This window comes from Scyliorhinus canicula, chromosome 13 (assembly GCF_902713615.1).
Source record: "Scyliorhinus canicula chromosome 13, sScyCan1.1, whole genome shotgun sequence".
In the NCBI taxonomy this organism is placed as follows: Eukaryota; Metazoa; Chordata; class Chondrichthyes; order Carcharhiniformes; family Scyliorhinidae; genus Scyliorhinus; species Scyliorhinus canicula.
The window spans coordinates 132,262,375-132,278,987 of record NC_052158.1 but is presented as its reverse complement, the minus strand read 5'-3'; positions in this window follow the sequence as shown (position 1 = coordinate 132,278,987).

Genomic DNA, 16,613 nt, shown 5'->3' with positions numbered 1-16,613 from the left:
TATTGTTTAAGGTAGTATTGTTGGAAATATATGGCTCCTAGTGGGAACCTGATCTTTGTTGGAGTGTTGGATATTGTTTTACTTTTTGCATCCGAGTCGGATAGTGATATCTCTTTTTCGGTTCTCTACCCTGGGTAGGGGTTAATAATAATAATAATCGCTTATTGTCACGAGTAGGCTTCAATTAAGTTACTGTGAAAAGCCCCTAGTCGCCACATTCCGACGTCTGTTTGGGGAGGCCGGTACGGGAATTGAACCAGCGCTGCTGGCATTACAAGCCAGCTGTTAGCCCACCATGCAAAACCAGTCTCAGTGAGGACAACCTCGCTAGCAAGAGTTAATTCTCGGACGATGACTATGAGCTTTTTTTTGTTTAGCTTTGTGGGTGGGTTTGGCAGCCATCCTGGGTAGGTCCTGGGCCTGCAATCTCTGGGAAAGTGCTTGACCGTGCCTTTTGGTGGAAATGGCTGACTCTGGGAGGCCCCTGATTCGGTTTATTTTTAAATATTTTTATTCTCCTTTTTCACATTTTCTCCCAAATTTACACCCACCAACAATAAACAATAATCAGTAACAAAAATGTCAATCCCCATAACAATAACAACGATCCCATCCTCCCACCAACCCCCAAACATTAGCCCTCATGTTTACATAAATAACTGACAAACAGGAATCATGGGGGTGGTCCTGGTCAATGTGTACGCCCCTAACTGGGACGATGCGGGCTTCATGCGGCGAATATTGGGCCTGATCCCGGACCTGGAGACGGAGGGTTTGACCCTGGGTGGGGACTTTAATACGGTGCTGGATCTGGCTCTGGATCGCTCGAAGTCGAGGACGGGTAAGGGGCCAGCGGCGGCCTCGGTGCTGAGGGCGTTCATGGATCAGATGGGAGGGGTAGACCCTTGGAGGTTCTTGAATCCGGGGAGTAGGGAGTTCTCCTTTTTCTCCCATGTCCACAAGGCTTATTCCCGGATTGACTTTTTTGTTCTCAGCAGGGCGCTAATCCCGAGAGTGGTGGGGGCGGAGTATTCGGCGATAGCCATATCTGACCATGTTCCGCATTTGGTGGACCTGGAGCTGGGGGAGGGGAAGGATCAGCGCCCGCTATGGAGTTTAGATGTGGGGCTTCTGGCAGAGGAGGAGGGCAGGTCCGTAGGGGCATAGAGGGGTATCTGGAAGCCAATGACAACGGGGGGGGTGCAAGTTGGGGTGGTTTGGGAAGCGCTGAAGGCAGGGGAGCTTATATCCATTCGGGCACACAGGGCGAGGGCGGAGAGGGTCGAGAGGGAGAGGCTGGTGGAGGAAATGGTAAGGGTGGATAGGAGGTATGCGGATGTCCCGGAGGAGGGGCTTCTGAGAAAGCGGCGCAGTCGCCAAGCGGAGTTTGATATACTGACCACCCGGAAGGCAGAGGCCCAGTGGAGGAGGGTTCAGGGGGCGGTATACGAGTACGGGAGAAGGCAAGTCGGATGCTGGCCCACCAGCTCCGGAAGCGGGAGGTAGCGAGAGAGATAGGGGGAGTCACAGATGCAGGAGTGAACTTGGTGTGGGGCGGCAGGGACATCAATGGGGTGTTCAGATCCTTTTATGAGGGGATGTACCGGGCGGTGTCCCCTAGGGAGGCGGGCGGGATGGACCGCTTTCTGGATAGGCTGGAGTTCCCAAGAGTAGGGGACGAGCGGGTGGAGGGTCTGGGGGCCCCAATCGAGTTGGAAAAGCTGATGGAGGCGCTGGGGAGTATGCAGACAGGGAAAGCGCCGGGACCTGACGGGTTCCCGGTGGAATTTTACAAGAAGTTTTCAGATCTGCTGGGTCCGCTGCTTGTGAGGACCCTGAATGAGGCAAGGGAGGTGGGGGCTCTGCCCCCGCGATGTCCAGAGCAATCATCTCTTTGATCCTGAAGCGGGACAAAGACCCCTTAAGTGTGGGTCTTACCGGCCGATTTCGCTCCTTAACATGGATGTAAAGTTGTTGGAAAAGGTACTGTCCAGAAGGGTGGAAGATGTGGTCCTGATGGTTATCCATGAGGACCAAACGGGGTTTGTGAAGGGGAGGCAGCTGAATGTCAATGTGCGGCGGCTTCTTAATGTTATGATGATGGTGCCGGCGGCTGGGGAGGCAGAAATAGTAGCATCGATGGATGCGGAGAAAGCTTTTGATAGGGTGGAGTGGAGTTACCTGTGGGAAGTGCTGAGGAGGTTTGGGTTTGGTGAGGGATTCATCAGCTGTGTGAGGTTGCTGTACAACTCCCCGGTGGCGAGTGTGGTGACAAACGGGAGGAGGTCCGAGGACGTTTGGCTTTCCAGGGGGACGAGGCAGGGGTGCCCCTTGTCTCCCCTGCTCCTTGCGTTAGTGATTGGGCCCCTAGCCATGGTGCTGAGGGATTCAAAGAGCTGGAGGGGGATTGTGCGGGGAGGGGGGGAGCACCAGCTGTCGTTGTACACAGATGATCTACTGTTGTACGTCGCGGATCCGGCTGAGGGGATGCCAGAGGTGCTGAAGATACTTGGGGAGTTTGGGGATTTTTCGGGCTATAAGCTCAATGTGGGGAAGAGTGAGCTGTTTGTGCTGCACCCGGGGGACCAGGCGAGGGAGATGGGGAGCTCCCGTTGAAGAGGGAGGAGAGGAGATTTAGATATCTTGGGGTCCAGTTAGCTAGGACCTGGGGGGCCATGCACAGGCTTAACTTTTCGAGGCTGGTGGAGCAGATAGAGGAAGAGTTCAGGTGGTGGGACGCGCTGCCGCTCTCTTTGGTGGGCAGGGTCCAGTCGGTTCAGACGACGGTGCTCCTGAGGTTTTTGTTTATTTTCCAGTGCCTCCCCATATTGATTCCGAAGGCTTTTTTTCAAAAGGGTGAATAAGTCTATTCTGGGGTTCGTGTGGGCGCGGAAGACCCCGAGAGTGAGGAGGGTATTCCTGGAGCGAAGAAGGGAGGTAGGCGGTTTGGCATTGCCCAACCTGTGTGGGTATTACTGGGCTGCGAATGGGGCAATGATTCGCAGGTGGGTGATGGAGGGGGAGGGTGTCGCATGGAAGAGATTGGAGGTGGCGTCCTGTGTGGGTACGAGTCTGGAGGCTCTGGTGACGGCCCCACTTCCACTCCCCCCGGCAAGGTACTCCACGAGTCCGGTAGTGGTGGCGTCCCTCAAAATCTGTGGGCAGTGGAGGCGGCATTGGGGGGAAGTGAAGGCCTCAGTGTGGGCCCCGATACGGAGCAATCACCGGTTTGCACTGGGGAGAATGGATGGTGGGTTTTAGAGTTGGTACAGGGCAGGCATCAGACGGATGGGGGACCTATTCCTTGATGGGAAGTTTGCGACTTTAGAGGAGTTGGAGGGGAAGTGGGACCTCCCCCTGGGAATGCTTTCAGGTATATGCAGATCAGGGCATTTATTAAGCGGCAGGTGGTGGAGTTCCCGCGACTAGGGGGCTGCAGGATAGGGTGCTTTCGGGGACGTGGGTCGGTGAGGGGAGGATCTCGGCGATTTATCAGTTGATGCAGGAGGAGGAAGAGGCCTCAGTGGAGGAGCTTAAAGCGAAGTGGGAGGAAGAGCTAGGGGAAGAGATTGAGGATGGAACATGGTCGGACGCCCTGGAAAGGGTGAACTCGTCCTCTTCTTGCGCACGGCTCAGCTAAATTCAGCTGAAGGTGCTGCATAGGGCGCACATGGCAGGGGCCAGGATGAGCCGGTTCTTTGGGGGAGAGAACAGGTGCGGGAGGTGTTTGGGAGGCCCGGCTAACCACACCCATATGTTTTGGGGATGTCCGGCGTTGGAGGGGTTTTGGAAGGGGGTGGCGGGGACTTTGTACAAAGTGGTCGGTTCCAGGGTGAAGCCGGGCTGGGGGCTTGCGATCTTTGGGGTAGCTTCGGAGCCGGGAGTGCAGGAGGTGAGAGAGGCCGGCATTCTGGTCTTTGCGTCTCTAGTAGCCCGGCGCAGGATTCTGTTACAGTGGAGGGACGTGAGGCCCCCGAGTTCGGAGGCCTGGATTAACGACATGGCTGGGTTTATCAAGCTGGAGAGGGGGCTGGTTAAGGGGGTTTGTTTTTGCGACCGTGGGCTTGTTATTTTCTTCTTTCTTGTATTGTTATTCGTTATTATTTATTATTTTGTATTGGGGGGGATTTCTTTTCTTTCGGCGTAGACTCACACCTTGTTTACTTTAACTATGGGGAGAAAATTTGTTGCTGAAAAACTTGAATAAAAATTATTTAGAAAAAAAGTAATCATGGATTACCAATAGTCACCCTTAATACACACAGCCCCCCTCCCCCCCAACCCCCCCCAATTAACGTTCGATGTTATCCAGTTCTTGAAAGTGCATAATGAGTAATGCCCATGACTTGTTGAACCCCTTTGCCCTTCCCCCTCAGTTCAAACTTAACCTTCTCAAGAGTCAAGAATTCCACCAGGTCCCCCCGCCACGCCAGGGCACAGGGTGGAGAGGCTGCTCTCCATCCCATCAGGATTCGCCTTCGCGGTGATCAACGAGGCGAAGGCTACAATACCTGGCTGGTCCGACACCCCGAATATGGCCTCCCGGGGACCTGGGTCCAGTTTCACATGCACCACCTTGGAGATTACCCTAAACACCTCCTTCCAGTAATCCTCTAGCTTTAAACAGGACCAAACCATAGAACATAATTAGACCCCCGCAAACCCCCCCCCCCCCCCCACCCCCCACCCCGCAATGCTCACACACATCGTCTACTCATTCAAAGAATCGGCTCATCCTCGCCCTCGTGAGTGCTCTGTATACCACCTTCAGCTGTATCAGCCCCAACCTCGCACATGAGGTGGAGGCATATACTCTCCAGTGTGCCTCACACCAAACCCCCTCCTCCATAACCTCTCCCAACTCTTCCTCCCACTTTGCTTTGATCCCTTCTCGTGGTGCCTTATCCTCTTCCAAAATAGCTCCGTACACCGCTGACACTACCCCCTTCTCCAATCCCCTTGTCGTCAGCACCTCCTCCAGCAATGTGGAGGCCGGTTCCTCCGGGAAGCTCTGTATCTCCTTTCTGGCAAAATCTCGAACCTGCATGTATCTAAACATTTCTCCCTGCTCCATACTTCGCCATACTGACACCATCTTCGCTTCCAGCTCCTTCAATCCTGCAATCCGACCCCTAAGAAACAAATCTTTTAGCGTCTTATTCCCCTTCACCCATTTCCGAAAATTTCCATCTCACCTCCCTGGCTCAAATCTGTGGTTCCCCCGAATCGGCATTTCCCTTGACCCTGCCCCCAACCCGAAGTGTTGGCGAAACTGCCTCCAGCTTTTCAATGAAGCTATTATTACCGGACTCCTTGAGTATTTTCCCTGGAGCTATCTGGAGCGGCGCTGTTGCTAGTGCTTTTAGTCCCGACCCCCTGCACAGACTCTCCTCCGTTCTGACCCACTGGGAATCAACCCCTCTGGCCCAGCTCCGCACCTTCTCCACCATCGCCGCCCAGTAGTAGTACATCAGGTTCGGAAGACCCAAACCTCCTGCCTGCCTTCCCCTCTGTAGCAGCACCTTCCTCTCTCTGGCCACCTTCCCTCCCCATATGAACGAGGTAATCCTTTCCTCAATTTCTCTGAAAAAAGCCTTTGGCAGGAAAATCAGTAGGCATTGAAAAATAAACAGAAATCGTGGCAACACATTCATTTTAGCCACCTGTACCCGACATGCCAGTGACAGAGGGAGACCATCCCACCTTGCCAGGTCGGCTTTCACTTTCCCTACCAAACTAGAGATGTTGTATCTGTGAAGCCTCCCCCATTCCCAGGCAACCTGCACCCCCAGATACCTAAAGTGAGTCCCTGCCCTACGGAATGGCAGCTCCCTCACCCCTGCCCCCACCCCCGGCCGAGACACCACAAAATACTCATTCTTGTCCAGGTTCAGCTTGTACCCCGAAAAAGACCCAAATACTCGCAGTACCTCCAATATTCCCCCTATCAACATACTTGGTTCCGACACATATAACAGCAAGTCGTCGGCATATAAGGATACCCTGTGCTCTATCCCCCCCCCCCCCCCACCCCACACTATTCCTTTCCATGCTCCCGAACTTCTTAATGCGATGGCCAATGGCTCAATCGCAAGCCAAACCGCAGGGCGGACATAGGACATCCCTGCCTCGTCCCACGGTGGAGAGAAAAGCATCTTGAGCTGATTTGTTTGTGCAGCCACTCACTTTCGGCTCCTTATTTCGTAGCTTTACCCACTTCACAAATCTTGGTCCGATCCCAAACCTCTCCAGAACTGCCATCAAGTACCCACATTCTACCCGATCAAATGCCTTCTCGGCATCCAATGCCACAACCACCTCTCTTTCCTTCCCTTCCGCCGGTGCCATAACAACGTTCAAAACCTTCTTAATGTTTGAAAAGAGCTGCCTCCCTCTCACGAATCCCGTCTAATCTTCACCTATCACCTTCGGGAGGCACTCCTCCAGCCTACCTGCCAATACCTTTGCCAACACTTTTGCGTCCAAATTCAGAAGTGATTTGGGCCTATACAACCCACACTCCGTCAGATCCTTATCTTTTTTTAGCAACAGTGAAATCTATGCCTGCCCCAAGGTTTGTGGCAACACCCCCTTCCCTATCGCCTCTTCAAACATCCCCACCATCAGGGGTGCCAGTTTATCCTTGAATTTTTTATAATGTTCTACCGGAAAACCATATGGCCCTGCCACCTTCCCTGACTTCATCCTCCCAATCACATCCTTTGTCTTCTGCTCCACGATTGCGCCTTCTAATGTAGCCCTGTCCCCCTCCCCTAACCTCGGGTAATCCAACCCATCTAGAAATTCCTGCATCTCACGGTCTCCCCCGGGTGGCCCTGACCTATACAACTTCTTATAGAACTCCTCAAAAACCTTGTTAATCAGCTCCGGAGCCACCATCAATTTCTCTGCCCTATCCCTCACCTGAAGAATTTCCCTTGCCGTTGCTTCCCTCCGGAGCTGACCTGCTAACATACTTATCTCCATGTTCATAAACTGCAGCCCTTGCTCGTCAGAGTTGGCGCTCCAACTTCCTGGCAGATAGTCGGTCGAAGCTCGCCTGTAGTTCCTTCCTCTTTTCCAGCTTCGCCGGGTCCCCATCCTCTGCATAACTCCTATCTACCTCCAACATCTCATCTATTACCCTCTGCCACACCAACCTCTCCTCTTTGTCCACCCTGGCCTTAAACAAAATTACCTCACCCCTCACCACCGACTTTAGAGCCCCCCCCAGACAACTGCCTTCGACACCTCACACGGACAGCTGAAACCGACATATTCCTTAATTACCTTTTCAATTTTCTCACAGAACACTTGGTTCCCCAAAAGGCCCACATCCAGACTTCCGGTGGCGGCGATGATGTAGGAAGCCACACATTTGGGAGCTCCCATTTTAAACGGACTTTTCGGCTCTTTTAGAGCCCAAAACGGAAATATTTCGACGTCTCCCGGTGGGAGAAGGTGTGCTGATCGACTTTCCCCGCAGTCCATGACTCGAACTCAGAGTGTAAAGGAGGAAAAAACGGCAGCAGCTCCCCAGAAAAAACGGGGGAAGGAATCCAAGATGGCGGCCGGCGGAGCTCCAGAGGAGTGGAAGCATTGGGCCCTGGAGCAACAAGCTGCTCTCCTGCGCTGTTTTACAGACTTCAAGGCTGAGGTACTGAGCTCTCTGCAGGAAACGAACAGAAGGCTGTCGGAGATTCAGACGACCCAGGGTGCTGCCATCAAGGAGTTGCAGACGCAGGCCACTGAACGAGAGGAGGAGGCCGGGATCCTCATGAGTAAGGTGGAGGGACACGAGGCACTCCACAAGAAGTGGCAGGACCGCTTCGAGGAGCTTGATCACCGCATGAGGCGGAAAAATCTGCGGATCTTGGGCCTTGCGGAGGGGCTGGAGGGATCGGACCTGACAACCTACGTGGCTACAATGCTGAACTCGCTAGTGGGGGCCGGGTCTTTCCATCTGCCCTTGGAGCTGGAGGGAGCACACAGAGTACTGGCCAGGAGGCCTAAGGAGAATGAACCCCCGCGTGCGGTGCTGGTGAGGTTCCACCGGTTCAGTGATCGGGAGCGTGTGCTGCGCTGGGCCAAGAAGGTGAAGAGCAGCAATTGGGAGAATGGGGTAGTACGGATCTACCAGGATTGGAGTGCGGAGGTGGCTAGACCATAAGACCATAAGACATAGGAGCGGAAGTAAGGCCATTCGGCCCATCGAGTCCACTCCACCATTCAATCATGGTTGATTTCAACTCCATTTACCCGCTCTCTCCCCATAGCCCTTAATAAGACCATAAGTGGCTAAGCGGCGGTCTGGATTTAATCGGACGAAAGAGGTGCTTTACAGGAAAAAGATAAAGTTCGGAATGTTGCAGCCTGCGCGCCTGTGGGTAACTTATTTGGACCGGCATTATTATTTCGATTCCCGGGAGGAGGCGTGGGCCTTCGTGCGGACGGAGAAACTGGACTTGAACTAGGGGTTGGGGGTTGCGGGGTCGGTTGTAATGCTTTATTGCTGGTTTCTGCTGTTGCAGTGTCCTTTTTTTTGTTTTTTTGTACTTTTGTAATTTTAATATGGTTATTTATGGGGGTGTTGTTCTGTTATGTTTTTTTTGCTGTGGGGCATTGTTTGAGTTTTGTATCTTGCGGGGAGGGTTGGGGGGGTTTGTTGTATTCTATGTCAGGTTGGGGGTATGGAGTGGGGCTGGAATTTGGGAGCTGCATCAGAAGGGTGTGGTGGGGCAGTGCAAAAGCGCAGGCTTTCCTCTGGTTTCCCGCGCTGCGGGGCTGGGGGGTGGAGACGATGATGGGGGGAGGCGGGGCCTTAACTGGTTCTTCCCCGCGCTGGAGCGGTGCCTGGAGAAGGGATAGATTGGGGGATGATCCCACTTTGGGAGGGGTCGGGTTATTGGCAGGAGTTTCCGGGGTCAGCAGAAGTTAGCTGACCCACGGAAGTACAATGGAGGACGGTTCGTGGCTGGGAGGGTTCCTAGCCTGGGGGGGAAGAGAGGGGGGGAAGGGGGAATACCGGTTTGCTGCTGGTAGGGTCAGGAAGGAGCTGGTGGGGGCTGGGGGGACAGAGGTGAGGTGTTGTCGCTGTGGGGACTGGGTCAGGCAGAGGGTGCTGGCCTGGGGCGGGCAGTCGATGGGCTATGGCTAGTCGACGGGGGAGGGGGGCGAGACGCCCTCTGATCCGGTTGGTCACCTGGAATGCGAGAGGATATAATGGGACGGTGAAGCGGTCAAGGGTACTTGCTCATCTGAAGGGGCTAAAGGCAGATGTGGCAATGCTTCAGGAGACCCACCTGAAGATGGCGGACCAGGTCCGTCTGAGGAAGGGATGGGTGGGGCAGGTTTTCCACTCTGGGTTGGATGTGAAGAACCGGGGAGTGGCGATTCTGGTGGGGAAAAATGTGTTGTTTGAGGCATCGGAGGTGGTGGTGGATAAGGGGGGTAGGTATGTTATGGTTAGGGGAAGGCTACAAGGAGAGAAGGTGGTACTGGCTAGTGTGTATGCCCCAAATTGGGACGATGCGGGCTTTATGAGGCGTATGTTGGGACGGGTCCCGGATCTGGAGGCGGGAGGTCTGATCATGGTGGGGGGGGGGGGCTTCAATACGGTGTTGGATCCTTCACTGGATCGGTCCAGCTCTAGGACGGGTAGGAGGCCGGCGGCAGCCAAGGTACTGAGAGGGTTTATGGACCAGATGGGTGGGGTGGATCCATGGAGGTTTGTGAGGCCGAGGGCACGCGAGTACTCTTTCTTCTCCCACGTACATAGGGTCCACTCTCAGATAGACTTCTTCGTGGTGAGTAGGGGACTGATTCCGAGAGTGGAGGAGGTCGAGTATTGGGCCATTGCAATCTCCGACCACGCTCCGCATTGGAGAGTTGGAGATGGGGGAGGTGCGGGACCAGCGCCCGTTGTGGCGGTTGGATGTGGGGTTGCTGGCGGAGGCGGAGGTGTGTAGGAGGGTCCGGGCAAGTATTGAGGGGTACCTTGAGGTGAATGATACGGGGGAGGTTCAGGTGGGGATGGTTTGGGAAGCCCTGAAGGCAGTGATTCGTGGGGAGCTGTTATCCATCCGGGCACACAGGGAAAGGAGTGAGAGGAGTGAGAGGGATAGACTGGTGGGAAAGATGCTGGAGGTAGACAGGAGGTACGCAGAGGCACCAGAGGAGGGACTGTTGGGGGAGAGGCGCAGCCTGCAGGCTAAATTTGATTTTCTGACCACTAGAAAGGCGGAGGCACAGTGGAGGAAGGCACAAGGGGCAGTGTACGAACATGGTGAAAAGACGAGTAGGATGCTGACTCATCAGCTCCGCAAGCGGGATGCGGCTAAGGAAATTGCTGGAGTGAGAGACAAGAGTGGGAATGTGGTGCGGAAGGGGGTAGAGGTGAATGAGGTCTTCAAGGACTTTTACGGGGAACTGTACCGGTCGGAGCCAACGGGGGAGAGGAGGGAAATGGAGAGGTTCCTCGACGGACTTCCTTTCCCGAAGGTGCAGGAGGAGAAGGTGGAGGGGTTGGGTGCGCCGATTGAGCTGGAGAAGCTAGTTAAGGGGATCGGGCAGATGCAGTCAGGGAAGGCACCGGGGCCGGATGGGTTCCCGGTGGAATTTTATAAAAAGTTTGTGGACCTAGTGGGCCCCTTGCTGGTGCGGACACTCAATGAAGCATGAGAAGGGAGGACTTTGCCCCCGACGATGTCGCGGGTGCTGATCTCGTTAATTTTAAAGAGGGACAAGGACCCCCAGCAGTGTGGTTCATACAGGCCCATATCTCTCCTCAACGTGGCTGCTAAGTTGCTGGCAAAAATCCTGGCCACCAGAATAGAGGACTGTGTGCCAGGGGTTGTGCACGAGGACCAGACAGGTTTTGTGAAGGGAAGGCAGCTGAACACGAATGTGCGGAGATTGTTGAATGTCATCATGATGCCGGCGATTGAGGGGGAGGCAGAGATAGTGGTGGCGCTGGATGCGGAGAAGGCCTTCGATAGAGTGGAGTGGGGGTACCTATGGGAGGTGGTGGGGAGGTTTGGATTTGGTGAAGGGTTCATTAGATGGGCGAGGCTGCTATATGAGGCCCCGATGGCGTGCGTGGCCACGAATGGGAGGAGGTCGGAGTACTTCCGGCTTTACCGAGGGACCAGGCAGGGTTGCCCCCTGTCCCCCTTGTTGTTTGCACTGACAATCGAGCCGCTGGCGATGGCTTTGAGGGATTCAGAGAGGCGGAGAGGTTTGGTGCGAGGTGGGGAGGAACATAGGGTGTCGTTGTATGCCGATGACCTGTTACTGTATGTGGCGGACCCGGTGGGAGGGATGCCGGGGGTGATGGAGCTGCTAGCTGAGTTTGGGGCCTTTTCAGGTTATAAATTAAATTTAGGCAAGAGTGAGGTGTTTGTGGTGCACCCTGGAGACCAGGAGGAAGGAATTGGTAGGCTCCCGCTTAGGCGGGCAGGGGAGAGCTTTAGGTACCTGGGGGTGCAGGTGGCCAGGGACTGGGGGACTCTTCACAGACATAATTTCACCAGACTTGTAGATCAGATGGAGGAGGAGTTCAAGAGGTGGGACATGCTGCCATTGTCGTTGGCGGGGAGGGTACAGTCCGTCAAAATGACGGTGCTTCCGATGTTCTTGTTCCTCTTTCAGTGCCTGCCCATCTTTATCCCCAGGGCCTTCTTTAGGAGAGTGACTAGCAGTATTTTGAGCTTTGTGTGGGCACATGGGACTCCGAGAGTGAAGAGGGTGTTCCTGGAGCGAAGGAGGGATAGAGGCGGGCTGGCGCTGCCCAACCTTCTGGGGTGCTATTGGGCGGCCAATGTGTCAATGGTGCGTAAATGGGTGATGGAGGGGGGAGGGGCGGCGTGGAAAAGAATGGAGATGGCGCCATGTAGAGGTACGAGCCTGGGTGCCATGGTAACGGCGCCGTTGCCGCTCTCCCCTAAGAGGTTTACCATGAGCCCGGTGGTGGCGGCGACCCTAAGAATCCGGGGACAGTGGAGACGGCATCGGGGGGAAACAGGGGGCTCGATGGAGGGTCCACTGGGTGGCAATCATAGGTTGATCCCGGGGAACAAAGATGGGGGATTTAGGGGGTGGCAAAGAGCGGGCATTAGTAAATTGAGGGACCTGTTTATTGGCGGGAGGTTTGCGGGCCTGGGGGAACTGGAAGATAAATTTGGGCTTCCCCAAGGGAACATGTTCAGATACCTGCAGGTAAAGGCATTTGCTAGGCGACAGGTAGAGGGATTCCCTTTGCTGCCCTCGCAGGGGACGATGGACAGAGTGCTTTCGGGGTGTGGGTCGGAGAGGGGAAGGAGTCTGACATCTATAAGGTAATGCAGGAGGTGGATGAGTCGTCAGTGGAGGAGCTGAAGGCTAAATGGGAGGAGGAAATCGGGGAGCAGATAGAGGACGGGACTTGGGCGGAGGCCTTGGAGAGAGTCAACTCTTCCTCCTCATGTGCGAGGCTTAGTCTCATCCAATTTAAGGTGCTGCACCGGGCCCACATGTCCGGGACTAGGATGAGTAGGTTCTTTGGGGGTGAGGACAGGTGCACCAGATGTTCGGGGAGTCCTGCGAACCACGCCCATATGTTCTGGCATGCTCAGCACTGGAAGAATTCTGGAAGGGGGTGGCGGGGACGGTGTCGAGGGTGGTTGGATCCAGGGTCAAACCAGGGTGGGGACTCGCGATTTTTGGAGTTGCGGTAGAGCCGGGAGTGCAGGAGGCAAAACAAGGGTTCTATAAATGATGGCAGCCTTTTCTGGACTTCCTGGCTCAAAGATAGGTATCTTGGTTAATAACAGCAGCAACCCGGGGCGGGGGGACGGGGGGGGGGGGGGGGTGTTCCTTATTGTAGTTTCTATTCTGTAACTTTATATTGTGTTAATTTGTGTTGTTAAAATGCTGTGTTGTTCATGGAGGTGGGGCGAATGTTTATGATTGCTAATATTATTGTTATTTTTGGTATTTTACTATGGTGCGTTATTGTTGTATAAATTCAAAATTTTTCAATAAAAATTATTTCAAAAAAAAAAGCCCCACATCCAGTTTCCAACCCGGCCTCTGCGCTACCCCCTTCTCCAGTATCATATCCACCCAATGCTGAGCATGATCTGACACTGCAATTGCCGAGTATTCCGACCCCTTAACCCCAGCCAGCAAAGCTTTCCCCACTACAAAGAAGTCGATCCGCGAGTATACCTTATGGACTGCTAAGAAAAACGAGTTCCCCCGTTCCCTTGGGTGCAGGAACCTCCAAGGGTCCACCCCTCCCATTTCCACCATTAGCCCAGCCAGCGCCTTCGCACCCCGCGCCCCCTGATCAGCCACCACCTTCTCCGTCTGAAAGCATACCCTTTTCCTGACCAGCACTGCTACCCCTCGAGCCCTTCCGTCAAATCCAGAGTGAAACACTTGGCTAACCCAGCCCTTTTAAGTCTCGCCTGGTCCTTCACCCTCAAGTGAGTCTCCTGCAGCATTGCCACATTGGCATTCAGACTTTTAAGATGCGCAAGCACCCTTGACCTCTTGACCGGACCTCCTCGCCCTCTCACGTTCCACGTGATTATCCTAACTGGGAGTCTCTCATCCCTCCCACCTTTCTTATCGTCATCATACCGTCCATAAGCCCTGCCCCATAAGCCTGACCCGCCCTGTCCATTGTTAACATCCAACCCCTTCCCCCCCCCCCCCACGTATCCCCTTAAAAAACATCTCCCAGCATCAATCCCTTCCCCCCTCTTGCTCGCCTCATAGGCCCATTGAAGCCTGCTATCCAGGCTCCAACGTCCGTAGCCCTCCTCACACTTCCGTTCACTAGCTGACTTTAGTTAGCTAGCGCGGGTGGCTCCCCCTGCCAAGATATATCGTCCCCTTCCACCCAGTCCCAGAGAAAGAAAAAACAAGACCAACAATCCAACCCATACAATTCACTAACATAAGATTTAACCGTCGCAACACAAAACGTCAATCAACCCAACCATTAACTTGAACTCTGTAACAATGCAAAGAGAAGTAAATTACAATATACATCAGTAAAAAGAAAGTTGCAGCATTTATATATTTTCCAGCTGCCCAAACAGCCCACAGTCTCTCTTCCAGCTCTGGTCCTCACGTCTGTCCCAAGCCTTCTGCCCTCACGAGCGCCTTGGCCATTGTCTCAAAATAAAAGTCTTTGGCGTTATACGTTACCCTCAGCTTCACCGGGTACACCATACCAAATCACACCCCCTTTTTGTATAATGCCGTTTTTACTCGCCCGAACGCCGCTCGTCTTTTTGCCAACTCCACCGTCAAGTCCTGGTAGATCCAAACTGCAGTACCATCCCACTGCATCTCGTGCTTCTGCTTCGCCCAGCTTAACACCTTCTCCTTCATGCAGTACTTATGTAAGCAGATAATTACTGCTCTTGGTGGCTCGTTCACTTTGGGCTTTGGCCTTAATGACCGGTGAGCTCGGTCCAGCTCGTACCAGGAGGGGTTCTCACCCTCCCCCATAAGCTCTGCCAACTTCTTAGCGAAGTATTGTGTTGGCCTTGGGCTCTCTGTCCCTTTGGGCAAGCCTACAATTCTCCGATTGTGCCGCCTCGAGCGGTTCTCCAAGTTCTAGAGCTTTGCTCTGAGTCCTCTATTGACCTCCACCACCTTCCGCAGCTCATCCCCCATCGAGGTGAACTGGTCGCTGTGCAGTTACACGGCCTCCTCCACTTCCTTCATCTTCTCGCCCTGCTCTCTCACCTCGCCCGATGTCTTTGCCACAGCCACCCTCACCGGGGCGATTGCCTCCTCCATCAATGACTTCAATGCGACCGCCGTCTCCTTCCATGTGCCTCGCAAACTGTTTTTCCAGCTCCATCGCCATCACCTCGATCATCTTCTCCACCGTAAGTAGTGCGGTTCGGCTTCCGCCATCTTGTCAGCACTTTTGTTCATCCTTTCATTCAGCGGCGAGCTGTGTTTCCTCCTTTCTTCAACACTGCCCTTCGCATCCTTTAGCGGCTTGTTGTCTTTCCTTTCTTTTCTTCCCCCCTTCACCCTCCTGTCCTTCATCAATCTGATCTTTTCTTGAAAAAAAACTAGTTTCTTCTTTCACACAAATAAAAGGGAAAAAGGGGAGAAGAAAAAACTTTCACCAAACATCTTTAAAATTTCTTTCTCTTCTCCCCTACATTCCCCCAGAACTCCCCTGGGACTGGACTTCAGCCTTCTCATTTCATCCTAGGTGGGAGCCATCCGATGTGGGACATCCCACCTACATCGCGCCCTGGCCTCGGGCCTGCCGCCTCGGCCTCCGTTTGGCTCCGCCCCCGCTGCTCCGACCTCCGCGCCACGCTGGGCCCAGCATCTCAGCCCCCGCCGCCGCCTGACACCCGCGCGGGGTTCTTCGCCGGTCTTTAAACCGGCCCCTCTAGCGGCCCCGACAGCCGACGATGGTCGGGGGGTGATCGATGTATCGGGGAAATCCGCAAAAGCGCCGCAAATCGTGGCTACCGGCGGGAGCTCTTATTGATGCAGCCGCCCCGCTCGCACACACCACCGGAAGTCCCCCCGGATTCGGTTAATCACCTGTCATGTAAGGGGATTGGATGGTCCAGTAAAAAGGATGAGAGTATTTGCTCATCTGAAGAGTCTGAGAGCTGATGTGGTGTTTTTGCAGAAGATCCATCTGCGGGTGAGGGATCAGGCGAGAGTGCGGAAGGGTGGGTGACCCAGGTGTTTCAGTGGTGCAGCGACAACAATCTATCCCTCAATGCCAGCAAAACTAAAGAGCTGGTCATTGACTTCAGGAAGAAAGTACTGTACACACCCCTGTCAGCATCGACGGGGCTGAGGTGGAGATGGTTAGCAGTTTCAAATTCCTCGGGGTGCACACCTCCAAAAATCTGTCCTGGTCCACCCACGTCGACTCTACCACCAAGAAAGCACAACAGTGCCTATGCTTCCTCAGGAAACTAAGGAAATTCGGCATGTCCACATTAACACTTACCAACTTTTACAGATGCATGAGAGAAAGCATCCTATAACAGCCTGGTATGGCAACTGCTTGGACCAAGACCGCAAGAAACTGCACAGTCGTGAACACAGCCCAGTCTATCACACAAACCTGCCTCACATCCATTGACTCCATCTACACCACCCGCTGCCTGGGGAAAGCAGGCAGCATAATCAAAACCCCTCCCACCCAGCTTACTTACTCTTCCAACTTCTTTCATCAGGCGGGAGATACAAAAGTCTGGGAACACACACGAACGGACTGAAAAACAGCTTCTTCCCCGCTGTTACCAGACCCCTAAATGACCCTCTTATGGACTGACCTGATTCACACTACACTCCTGTATGCTTCACCCGATTCCGGTGTTATGTAGTTACATTGTGTACCTTGTGTTGCCCTATTATGCATTTTCTTTTCTTTTCTTTTTCAACAAATACATGAATAGGATGGGAATAGAGGGATACGGACCCCAGAAGTGCAGAGGATTTTAGCTTAGACGGGCAGCATGGTCGGCACAGGCTTGGAGGGTCGAAGGGCCTGTTCCTGTGCTGTACTTTTCTTTGTTCTTTGTTTTCATGTGCTCAATGATCTGTTGAGCCGCTCACAGAAAAATACT